This window comes from Nothobranchius furzeri, chromosome 11 (genome assembly GCF_043380555.1).
Source record: "Nothobranchius furzeri strain GRZ-AD chromosome 11, NfurGRZ-RIMD1, whole genome shotgun sequence".
Classification (NCBI taxonomy): domain Eukaryota; kingdom Metazoa; phylum Chordata; class Actinopteri; order Cyprinodontiformes; family Nothobranchiidae; genus Nothobranchius; species Nothobranchius furzeri.
This window is the reverse complement of record NC_091751.1, coordinates 10,658,313-10,670,509: the sequence shown is the minus strand read 5'-3', so window position 1 is coordinate 10,670,509 and position 12,197 is coordinate 10,658,313.

Here is a 12,197-nt window from a genome sequence, read left to right as displayed (position 1 = left end):
TGGCACATGTCAACACTGGGTCTGACAGAGGGCCTCCAGGAGAGAGGCCCATGCAAGACACGTCCCGAGGAGTGTCTTGCCACATGTAACCACTGGGTCTGACTGAGCGCCTCCAGGAGAGAGGCCCAAGCAAGACGCGCACCGAGGAGCGTCAGGCCACATGTCACTACTCAGTCTGACTGAGCGCCTCCAGGAGAGAGGCCCAAGCAAGACGCGCCCCGAGGAGCGTCTTGCCACATGTCAGCACTGGGTCTGACTGAGCGCCTCCAGGAGAGAGGCCCCAGCAAGACGCGCCCCGAGGAGCGTTTTGCCTTATGTCAGCACTCGGTCTGACTGAGCGCCTCCAGGAGAGAGGCCCAAGCAAGACGCGCCCCGAGGAGCGTCTTGCCACATGTCAACAATGGGTCTTTCTGAGCGCCTCCAGGAGAGAAGCCCAAGCAAGACGCGCCCCGAGGAGCGTCTTGCCACATGTCAGCACTCGGTCTGACTGAGCGCCTCCAGGAGAGAGGCCCAAGCAAGACGCGCCCCGAGGAGCGTCTTGCCACATGTCACCACTGGGTCTTACTGAGCGCCTCCAGGAGAGAGGCCCAAGCAAGACACGCCCCGAGGAGCGTCTTGACACATGTCAACACTGGGTCGGACTGAGGGCCTCCATGAGAGAAGCCCAAGCAAGACGCGCCCCGAGGAGAGTCTTGCCACGTGTCAACACTGGGTCTGACTGAGCGCCTCCAGGAGAGAGGCCCAAGCAAGACGCGCCCCGAGGAGCGTCTTTCCACGTGTCACCACTGGGTCTGACTGAGCGCCTCCAGGAGAGAGGCCCAAGCAAGACGCGCCCCGAGGAGCGTCTTGCCACATGTCAACAATGGGTCTGACTGAGGGCCTCCAGGAGAGAGGCCCAAGCAAGATGCGCCCGGAGGAGCGTCTTGCCACATGTCAACACTGGGTCTGTCTGAGCGCCTCCAGGAGAGAAGCCCAAGCAAGACGCGCCCCGAGGAGTGTCTTGCCACATGTCAACAATGGGTCTGACTGAGGGCCTCCAGGAGAGAAGCCCAAGCAAGACGCGCCCCGAGGAGCGTCTTGGCACATGTCAACACTGGGTCTGACAGAGGGCCTCCAGGAGAGAGGCCCATGCAAGACACGTCCCGAGGAGTGTCTTGCCACATGTAACCACTGGGTCTGACTGAGCGCCTCCAGGAGAGAGGCCCAAGCAAGACGCGCACCGAGGAGCGTCAGGCCACATGTCACTACTCAGTCTGACTGAGCGCCTCCAGGAGAGAGGCCCAAGCAAGACGCGCCCCGAGGAGCGTCTTGCCACATGTCAGCACTGGGTCTGACTGAGCGCCTCCAGGAGAGAGGCCCCAGCAAGACGCGCCCCGAGGAGCGTTTTGCCTTATGTCAGCACTCGGTCTGACTGAGCGCCTCCAGGAGAGAGGCCCAAGCAAGACGCGCCCCGAGGAGCGTCTTGCCACATGTCAACAATGGGTCTTTCTGAGCGCCTCCAGGAGAGAAGCCCAAGCAAGACGCGCCCCGAGGAGCGTCTTGCCACATGTCAGCACTCGGTCTGACTGAGCGCCTCCAGGAGAGAGGCCCAAGCAAGACGCGCCCCGAGGAGCGTCTTGCCACATGTCAACACTCGGTCTGACAGAGGGCATTCAGGAGAGAGGCCCAAGCAATACGCGCCCCGAGGAGCGTCTTGTCACATGTCACCACTGGGTCTGAATGAGCGCCTCCAGGAGAGAGGCCCAACCAAGACGCGCCCCGAGGAGCGTCTTGCAACATGTCACTACTCGGTCTGACTGAGCGCCTCCAGGAGAGAGGCCCAAGCAAGACGTGCCCCGAGGAGCGTCTTGCCACATGTCAACAATGGGTCTGACTGAGGGCCTCCAGGAGAGAAGCCCAAGCAAGACGCGCCCAGAGGAGCGTCTTGCCACATGTCAACACTGGGTTCTGACTGAGCGCCTCCAGGAGAGAGGCCCAAGCAAGACACGCCCCGAGGAGCGTCTTGACACATGTCAACACTGGGTCGGACTGAGGGCCTCCATGAGAGAAGCCCAAGCAAGACGCGCCCCGAGGAGAGTCTTGCCACATGTCAACACTCGGTCTGACAGAGGGCATTCAGGAGAGAGGCCCAAGCAATACGCGCCCCGAGGAGCGTCTTGTCACATGTCACCTCTGGGTCTGAATGAGCGCCTCCAGGAGAGAGGCCCAACCAAGACGCGCCCCGAGGAGTGTGTTGCCACATGCCAAAACTGGGTCTGACTGAGCGCCTCCAGGAGAGAGGCCCAAGCAAGACGCGCCCCGAGGAGCGTCTTGCCACGTGTCAACACTGGGTCTGACTGAGCGCCTCCAGGAGAGAGGCCCAAGCAAGACGCGCCCCGAGGAGCGTCTTTCCACGTGTCACAACTGGGTCTGACTGAGCGCCTCCAGGAGAGAGGCCCAAGCAAGACGCGCCCCGAGGAGCGTCTTGCCACATGTCAACACTGGGTCTGACTGAGTGCCTCCAGGAGAGAGGCCCAAGCAAGACGCGCCCCGAGGAGCGTCTTGCCACATGTCAGCACTGGGTCTGACTGAGCGCCTCCAGGAGAGAGGCCCCAGCAAGACGCGCCCCGAGGAGCGTCTTGCCTTATGTTAGCACTCGGTCTGACTGAGCGCCTCCAGGAGAGAGGCCCAAGCAAGACGCGCCCCGAGGAGCGTCTTGCCACATGTCAACAATGGGTCTGACTGAGGGCCTCCAGGAGAGAGGCCCAAGCAAGATGCGCCCGGAGGAGCGTCTTGCCACATGTCAACACTGGGTCTGACAGAGGGCCTCCAGGAGAGAGGCCCAAGCAAGACGTGCCCTGAGGAGCGTCTTGTCACATGTCAACACTGGGTCTTTCTGAGCGCCTCCAGGAGAGAAGCCTAAGCAAGACGCGCCCCGAGGAGCGTCTTGCCACATGTCAGCACTCGGTCTGACTGAGCGCCTCCAGGAGAGAGGCCCAAGCAAGACGCGCCCCGAGGAGCGTCTTGCCACATGTCAACACTCGGTCTGACAGAGGGCATTCAGGAGAGAGGCCCAAGCAATACGCGCCCCGAGGAGCGTCTTGTCACATGTCACCACTGGGTCTGAATGAGCGCCTCCAGGAGAGAGGCCCAACCAAGACGCGCCCCGAGGAGCGTCTTGCCACATGTCAGCACTCGGTCTGACTGAGCGCCTCCAGGAGAGAGGCCCAAGCAAGACGCGCCCCGAGGAGCGTCTTGCCACATGTCAGCACTCGGTCTGACTGATCGCCTCCCCAGAAGCGAGGCCCAAGCAAGACGCGCCCCGAGGAGCGTCTTGCCACATGTCAACACTGGGTCTGACTGAGCGCCTCCAGGTAAGAGGCCCAAGCAAGACGCGCCCCGAGGAGCGTCTTGCCACATGTCAACAATGGGTCTGACTGAGGGCCTCCAGGAGAGAGGCCCAAGCAAGATGCGCCCGGAGGAGCGTCTTGCCACATGTCAACACTGGGTCTGTCTGAGCGCCTCCAGGAGAGAAGCCCAAGCAAGACGCGCCCCGAGGAGTGTCTTGCCACATGTCAACAATGGGTCTGACTGAGGGCCTCCAGGAGAGAAGCCCAAGCAAGACGCGCCCCGAGGAGCGTCTTGGCACATGTCAACACTGGTTCTGACAGAGGGCCTCCAGGAGAGAGGCCCAGGCAAGACACGCCCCGAGGAGTGTCTTGCCACATGTAACCACTGGGTCTGACTGAGCGCCTCCAGGAGAGAGGCCCAAGCAAGACGCGCACCGAGGAGCGTCAGGCCACATGTCACTACTCAGTCTGACTGAGCGCCTCCAGGAGAGAGGCCCAAGCAAGACGCGCCCCGAGGAGCGTCTTGCCACATGTCAGCACTGGGTCTGACTGAGCGCCTCCAGGAGAGAGGCCCCAGCAAGACGCGCCCCGAGGAGCGTTTTGCCTTATGTCAGCACTCGGTCTGACTGAGCGCCTCCAGGAGAGAGGCCCAAGCAAGACGCGCCCCGAGGAGCGTCTTGCCACATGTCAACAATGGGTCTTTCTGAGCGCCTCCAGGAGAGAAGCCCAAGCAAGACGCGCCCCGAGGAGCGTCTTGCCACATGTCAGCACTCGGTCTGACTGAGCGCCTCCAGGAGAGAGGCCCAAGCAAGACGCGCCCCGAGGAGCGTCTTGCCACATGTCAACACTCGGTCTGACAGAGGGCATTCAGGAGAGAGGCCCAAGCAATACGCGCCCCGAGGAGCGTCTTGTCACATGTCACCACTGGGTCTGAATGAGCGCCTCCAGGAGAGAGGCCCAACCAAGACGCGCCCCGAGGAGCGTCTTGCAACATGTCACTACTCGGTCTGACTGAGCGCCTCCAGGAGAGAGGCCCAAGCAAGACGTGCCCCGAGGAGCGTCTTGCCACATGTCAACAATGGGTCTGACTGAGGGCCTCCAGGAGAGAAGCCCAAGCAAGACGCGCCCAGAGGAGCGTCTTGCCACATGTCAACACTGGGTTCTGACTGAGCGCCTCCAGGAGAGAGGCCCAAGCAAGACACGCCCCGAGGAGCGTCTTGACACATGTCAACACTGGGTCGGACTGAGGGCCTCCATGAGAGAAGCCCAAGCAAGACGCACCCCGAGGAGAGTCTTGCCACATGTCAACACTCGGTCTGACAGAGGGCATTCAGGAGAGAGGCCCAAGCAATACGCGCCCCGAGGAGCGTCTTGTCACATGTCACCTCTGGGTCTGAATGAGCGCCTCCAGGAGAGAGGCCCAACCAAGACGCGCCCCGAGGAGTGTGTTGCCACATGCCAAAACTGGGTCTGACTGAGCGCCTCCAGGAGAGAGGCCCAAGCAAGACGCGCCCCGAGGAGCGTCTTGCCACGTGTCAACACTGGGTCTGACTGAGCGCCTCCAGGAGAGAGGCCCAAGCAAGACGCGCCCCGAGGAGCGTCTTTCCACGTGTCACAACTGGGTCTGACTGAGCGCCTCCAGGAGAGAGGCCCAAGCAAGACGCGCCCCGAGGAGCGTCTTGCCACATGTCAACACTGGGTCTGACTGAGTGCCTCCAGGAGAGAGGCCCAAGCAAGACGCGCCCCGAGGAGCGTCTTGCCACATGTCAGCACTGGGTCTGACTGAGCGCCTCCAGGAGAGAGGCCCCAGCAAGACGCGCCCCGAGGAGCGTCTTGCCTTATGTTAGCACTCGGTCTGACTGAGCGCCTCCAGGAGAGAGGCCCAAGCAAGACGCGCCCCGAGGAGCGTCTTGCCACATGTCAGCACTGGGTCTGACTGAGCGCCTCCAGGAGAGAGGCCCCAGCAAGACGCGCCCCGAGGAGCGTCTTGCCTTATGTTAGCACTCGGTCTGACTGAGCGCCTCCAGGAGAGAGGCCCAAGCAAGACGCGCCCCGAGGAGCGTCTTGCCACATGTCAACAATGGGTCTGACTGAGGGCCTCCAGGAGAGAGGCCCAAGCAAGATGCGCCCGGAGGAGCGTCTTGCCACATGTCAACACTGGGTCTGACAGAGGGCCTCCAGGAGAGAGGCCCAAGCAAGACGTGCCCTGAGGAGCGTCTTGTCACATGTCAACACTGGGTCTTTCTGAGCGCCTCCAGGAGAGAAGCCTAAGCAAGACGCGCCCCGAGGAGCGTCTTGCCACATGTCAGCACTCGGTCTGACTGAGCGCCTCCAGGAGAGAGGCCCAAGCAAGACGCGCCCCGAGGAGCGTCTTGCCACATGTCAACACTCGGTCTGACAGAGGGCATTCAGGAGAGAGGCCCAAGCAATACGCGCCCCGAGGAGCGTCTTGTCACATGTCACCACTGGGTCTGAATGAGCGCCTCCAGGAGAGAGGCCCAACCAAGACGCGCCCCGAGGAGCGTCTTGCCACATGTCAGCACTCGGTCTGACTGAGCGCCTCCAGGAGAGAGGCCCAAGCAAGACGCGCCCCGAGGAGCGTCTTGCCACATGTCAGCACTCGGTCTGACTGATCGCCTCCCCAGAAGCGAGGCCCAAGCAAGACGCGCCCCGAGGAGCGTCTTGCCACATGTCAACACTGGGTCTGACTGAGCGCCTCCAGGTAAGAGGCCCAAGCAAGACGCGCCCCGAGGAGCGTCTTGCCACATGTCAACAATGGGTCTGACTGAGGGCCTCCAGGAGAGAGGCCCAAGCAAGATGCGCCCGGAGGAGCGTCTTGCCACATGTCAACACTGGGTCTGTCTGAGCGCCTCCAGGAGAGAAGCCCAAGCAAGACGCGCCCCGAGGAGTGTCTTGCCACATGTCAACAATGGGTCTGACTGAGGGCCTCCAGGAGAGAAGCCCAAGCAAGACGCGCCCCGAGGAGCGTCTTGGCACATGTCAACACTGGGTCTGACAGAGGGCCTCCAGGAGAGAGGCCCAGGCAAGACACGCCCCGAGGAGTGTCTTGCCACATGTAACCACTGGGTCTGACTGAGCGCCTCCAGGAGAGAGGCCCAAGCAAGACGCGCACCGAGGAGCGTCAGGCCACATGTCACTACTCAGTCTGACTGAGCGCCTCCAGGAGAGAGGCCCAAGCAAGACGCGCCCCGAGGAGCGTCTTGCCACATGTCAACACTCGGTCTGACAGAGGGCATTCAGGAGAGAGGCCCAAGCAATACGCGCCCCGAGGAGCGTCTTGTCACATGTCACCACTGGGTCTGAATGAGCGCCTCCAGGAGAGAGGCCCAACCAAGACGCGCCCCGAGGAGCGTCTTGCAACATGTCACTACTCGGTCTGACTGAGCGCCTCCAGGAGAGAGGCCCAAGCAAGACGTGCCCCGAGGAGCGTCTTGCCACATGTCAACAATGGGTCTGACTGAGGGCCTCCAGGAGAGAAGCCCAAGCAAGACGCGCCCAGAGGAGCGTCTTGCCACATGTCAACACTGGGTTCTGACTGAGCGCCTCCAGGAGAGAGGCCCAAGCAAGACACGCCCCGAGGAGCGTCTTGACACATGTCAACACTGGGTCGGACTGAGGGCCTCCATGAGAGAAGCCCAAGCAAGACGCGCCCCGAGGAGAGTCTTGCCACATGTCAACACTCGGTCTGACAGAGGGCATTCAGGAGAGAGGCCCAAGCAATACGCGCCCCGAGGAGCGTCTTGTCACATGTCACCTCTGGGTCTGAATGAGCGCCTCCAGGAGAGAGGCCCAACCAAGACGCGCCCCGAGGAGTGTGTTGCCACATGCCAAAACTGGGTCTGACTGAGCGCCTCCAGGAGAGAGGCCCAAGCAAGACGCGCCCCGAGGAGCGTCTTGCCACGTGTCAACACTGGGTCTGACTGAGCGCCTCCAGGAGAGAGGCCCAAGCAAGACGCGCCCCGAGGAGCGTCTTTCCACGTGTCACAACTGGGTCTGACTGAGCGCCTCCAGGAGAGAGGCCCAAGCAAGACGCGCCCCGAGGAGCGTCTTGCCACATGTCAACACTGGGTCTGACTGAGTGCCTCCAGGAGAGAGGCCCAAGCAAGACGCGCCCCGAGGAGCGTCTTGCCACATGTCAGCACTGGGTCTGACTGAGCGCCTCCAGGAGAGAGGCCCCAGCAAGACGCGCCCCGAGGAGCGTCTTGCCTTATGTTAGCACTCGGTCTGACTGAGCGCCTCCAGGAGAGAGGCCCAAGCAAGACGCGCCCCGAGGAGCGTCTTGCCACATGTCAGCACTGGGTCTGACTGAGCGCCTCCAGGAGAGAGGCCCCAGCAAGACGCGCCCCGAGGAGCGTCTTGCCTTATGTTAGCACTCGGTCTGACTGAGCGCCTCCAGGAGAGAGGCCCAAGCAAGACGCGCCCCGAGGAGCGTCTTGCCACATGTCAACAATGGGTCTGACTGAGGGCCTCCAGGAGAGAGGCCCAAGCAAGATGCGCCCGGAGGAGCGTCTTGCCACATGTCAACACTGGGTCTGACAGAGGGCCTCCAGGAGAGAGGCCCAAGCAAGACGTGCCCTGAGGAGCGTCTTGTCACATGTCAACACTGGGTCTTTCTGAGCGCCTCCAGGAGAGAAGCCTAAGCAAGACGCGCCCCGAGGAGCGTCTTGCCACATGTCAGCACTCGGTCTGACTGAGCGCCTCCAGGAGAGAGGCCCAAGCAAGACGCGCCCCGAGGAGCGTCTTGCCACATGTCAACACTCGGTCTGACAGAGGGCATTCAGGAGAGAGGCCCAAGCAATACGCGCCCCGAGGAGCGTCTTGTCACATGTCACCACTGGGTCTGAATGAGCGCCTCCAGGAGAGAGGCCCAACCAAGACGCGCCCCGAGGAGCGTCTTGCCACATGTCAGCACTCGGTCTGACTGAGCGCCTCCAGGAGAGAGGCCCAAGCAAGACGCGCCCCGAGGAGCGTCTTGCCACATGTCAGCACTCGGTCTGACTGATCGCCTCCCCAGAAGCGAGGCCCAAGCAAGACGCGCCCCGAGGAGCGTCTTGCCACATGTCAACACTGGGTCTGACTGAGCGCCTCCAGGTAAGAGGCCCAAGCAAGACGCGCCCCGAGGAGCGTCTTGCCACATGTCAACAATGGGTCTGACTGAGGGCCTCCAGGAGAGAGGCCCAAGCAAGATGCGCCCGGAGGAGCGTCTTGCCACATGTCAACACTGGGTCTGTCTGAGCGCCTCCAGGAGAGAAGCCCAAGCAAGACGCGCCCCGAGGAGTGTCTTGCCACATGTCAACAATGGGTCTGACTGAGGGCCTCCAGGAGAGAAGCCCAAGCAAGACGCGCCCCGAGGAGCGTCTTGGCACATGTCAACACTGGGTCTGACAGAGGGCCTCCAGGAGAGAGGCCCAGGCAAGACACGCCCCGAGGAGTGTCTTGCCACATGTAACCACTGGGTCTGACTGAGCGCCTCCAGGAGAGAGGCCCAAGCAAGACGCGCACCGAGGAGCGTCAGGCCACATGTCACTACTCAGTCTGACTGAGCGCCTCCAGGAGAGAGGCCCAAGCAAGACGCGCCCCGAGGAGCGTCTTGCCACATGTCAGCACTGGGTCTGACTGAGCGCCTCCAGGAGAGAGGCCCCAGCAAGACGCGCCCCGAGGAGCGTTTTGCCTTATGTCAGCACTCGGTCTGACTGAGCGCCTCCAGGAGAGAGGCCCAAGCAAGACGCGCCCCGAGGAGCGTCTTGCCACATGTCAACAATGGGTCTTTCTGAGCGCCTCCAGGAGAGAAGCCCAAGCAAGACGCGCCCCGAGGAGCGTCTTGCCACATGTCAGCACTCGGTCTGACTGAGCGCCTCCAGGAGAGAGGCCCAAGCAAGACGCGCCCCGAGGAGCGTCTTGCCACATGTCAACACTCGGTCTGACAGAGGGCATTCAGGAGAGAGGCCCAAGCAATACGCGCCCCGAGGAGCGTCTTGTCACATGTCACCACTGGGTCTGAATGAGCGCCTCCAGGAGAGAGGCCCAACCAAGACGCGCCCCGAGGAGCGTCTTGCAACATGTCACTACTCGGTCTGACTGAGCGCCTCCAGGAGAGAGGCCCAAGCAAGACGTGCCCCGAGGAGCGTCTTGCCACATGTCAACAATGGGTCTGACTGAGGGCCTCCAGGAGAGAAGCCCAAGCAAGACGCGCCCAGAGGAGCGTCTTGCCACATGTCAACACTGGGTTCTGACTGAGCGCCTCCAGGAGAGAGGCCCAAGCAAGACACGCCCCGAGGAGCGTCTTGACACATGTCAACACTGGGTCGGACTGAGGGCCTCCATGAGAGAAGCCCAAGCAAGACGCGCCCCGAGGAGAGTCTTGCCACATGTCAACACTCGGTCTGACAGAGGGCATTCAGGAGAGAGGCCCAAGCAATACGCGCCCCGAGGAGCGTCTTGTCACATGTCACCTCTGGGTCTGAATGAGCGCCTCCAGGAGAGAGGCCCAACCAAGACGCGCCCCGAGGAGTGTGTTGCCACATGCCAAAACTGGGTCTGACTGAGCGCCTCCAGGAGAGAGGCCCAAGCAAGACGCGCCCCGAGGAGCGTCTTGCCACGTGTCAACACTGGGTCTGACTGAGCGCCTCCAGGAGAGAGGCCCAAGCAAGACGCGCCCCGAGGAGCGTCTTTCCACGTGTCACAACTGGGTCTGACTGAGCGCCTCCAGGAGAGAGGCCCAAGCAAGACGCGCCCCGAGGAGCGTCTTGCCACATGTCAACACTGGGTCTGACTGAGTGCCTCCAGGAGAGAGGCCCAAGCAAGACGCGCCCCGAGGAGCGTCTTGCCACATGTCAGCACTGGGTCTGACTGAGCGCCTCCAGGAGAGAGGCCCCAGCAAGACGCGCCCCGAGGAGCGTCTTGCCTTATGTTAGCACTCGGTCTGACTGAGCGCCTCCAGGAGAGAGGCCCAAGCAAGACGCGCCCCGAGGAGCGTCTTGCCACATGTCAACAATGGGTCTGACTGAGGGCCTCCAGGAGAGAGGCCCAAGCAAGATGCGCCCGGAGGAGCGTCTTGCCACATGTCAACACTGGGTCTGACAGAGGGCCTCCAGGAGAGAGGCCCAAGCAAGACGTGCCCTGAGGAGCGTCTTGTCACATGTCAACACTGGGTCTTTCTGAGCGCCTCCAGGAGAGAAGCCTAAGCAAGACGCGCCCCGAGGAGCGTCTTGCCACATGTCAGCACTCGGTCTGACTGAGCGCCTCCAGGAGAGAGGCCCAAGCAAGACGCGCCCCGAGGAGCGTCTTGCCACATGTCAACACTCGGTCTGACAGAGGGCATTCAGGAGAGAGGCCCAAGCAATACGCGCCCCGAGGAGCGTCTTGTCACATGTCACCACTGGGTCTGAATGAGCGCCTCCAGGAGAGAGGCCCAACCAAGACGCGCCCCGAGGAGCGTCTTGCCACATGTCACTACTCGGTCTGACTGAGCGCCCCCAGGAGAGAGGCCCAAGCAAGACGTGCCCCGAGGAGCGTCTTGCCACATGTCAACAATGGGTCTGACTGAGGGCCTCCATGAGAGAAGCCCAAGCAAGACGCGCCCAGAGGAGCGTCTTGCCACATGTCAACACTGGGTCTGACTGAGCGCCTCCAGGAGAGAGGCCCAAGCAAGACACGGTCCGAGGAGCGTCTTGACACATGTCAACACTGGGTCGGACTGAGGGCCTCCATGTGAGAAGCCCAAGCAAGACGCGCCCCGAGGAGAGTCTTGCCACATGTCAACACTCGGTCTGACAGAGGACATTCAGGAGAGAGGCCCAAGCAATACGCGCCCCGAGGAGCGTCTTGTCACATGTCACCACTGGGTCTGAATTAGCGCCTCCAGGAGAAAGGCCCAACCAAGACGCGCCCCGAGAAGTGTCTTGCCACATGTCAACACTGGGTCTGACTGAGGGCCTCCAGGAGAGAGGCCCAAATAAGACGCGCCCCGAGGAGCGTCTTGCCACATGTCAACACTGGGTCTGACTGAGGGCCTCCAGGAGAGAAGCCCAAGCAAGACGCGCCCCGAGGAGCGTCTTGCCACATGTCAACACTGGGTCTGACTGAGCGCCTCCAGGAGAGAGGCGCAAGCAAGAAACGCCCGAGGAGCGTCTTGACACATGTCAACACTGGGTTTGACTGAGCGCCTCCAGGAGAGAGGCGCAAGCAAGAAACGCCCGAGGAGCGTCTTGACACATGTCAACACTGGGTTTGACTGAGCGCCTCCAGGAGAGAGGCCCCAGCAAGAAGCGCCCCGAGGAGCTTCTTGCCACATGTCAACAATGGGTCCGACTGAGGGCCTCCAGGAGAGAAGCCCAAGCAAGACGCGCCCCGAGGAGCGTCTTGCCACATGTCAACACTGGGTCTAATTGAGCGCCTCCAGGAGAGAGGTCCAAGCAACACGCGCCCCGAGGAGCGTCTTGCCACATGTCAACACTGGGTCTGACTGAGTGCCTCCATGAGAGAAGCCCCAGCAAGACGCGCCCCGAGGAGCGTCTTGCCACATGTCACTACTCGGTCTGACTGAGCGCCTCCAGGAGAGAGGCCCAAGCAAGACGTGCCCCGAGGAGCGTCTTGCCGCATGTCAACAATGGGTCTGACTGAGGGCCTCCAGGAGAGAAGCCCAAGCAAGAAGCGCCCCAAGGAGCGTCTTGCCACATGTCAACACTGGGTCTGACTGAGCGCCTCCCGGAGAGAGGCCCAAGCAAGACACGCCCCGAGGAGCGTCTTGACGCATGTCAACACTGGGTCTGACTGAGGGACTCCATGAGAGAAGCCCAAGCAAGACGCGCCCCGAGGAGAGTCTTGCCACATGTCAACACTGGGTCT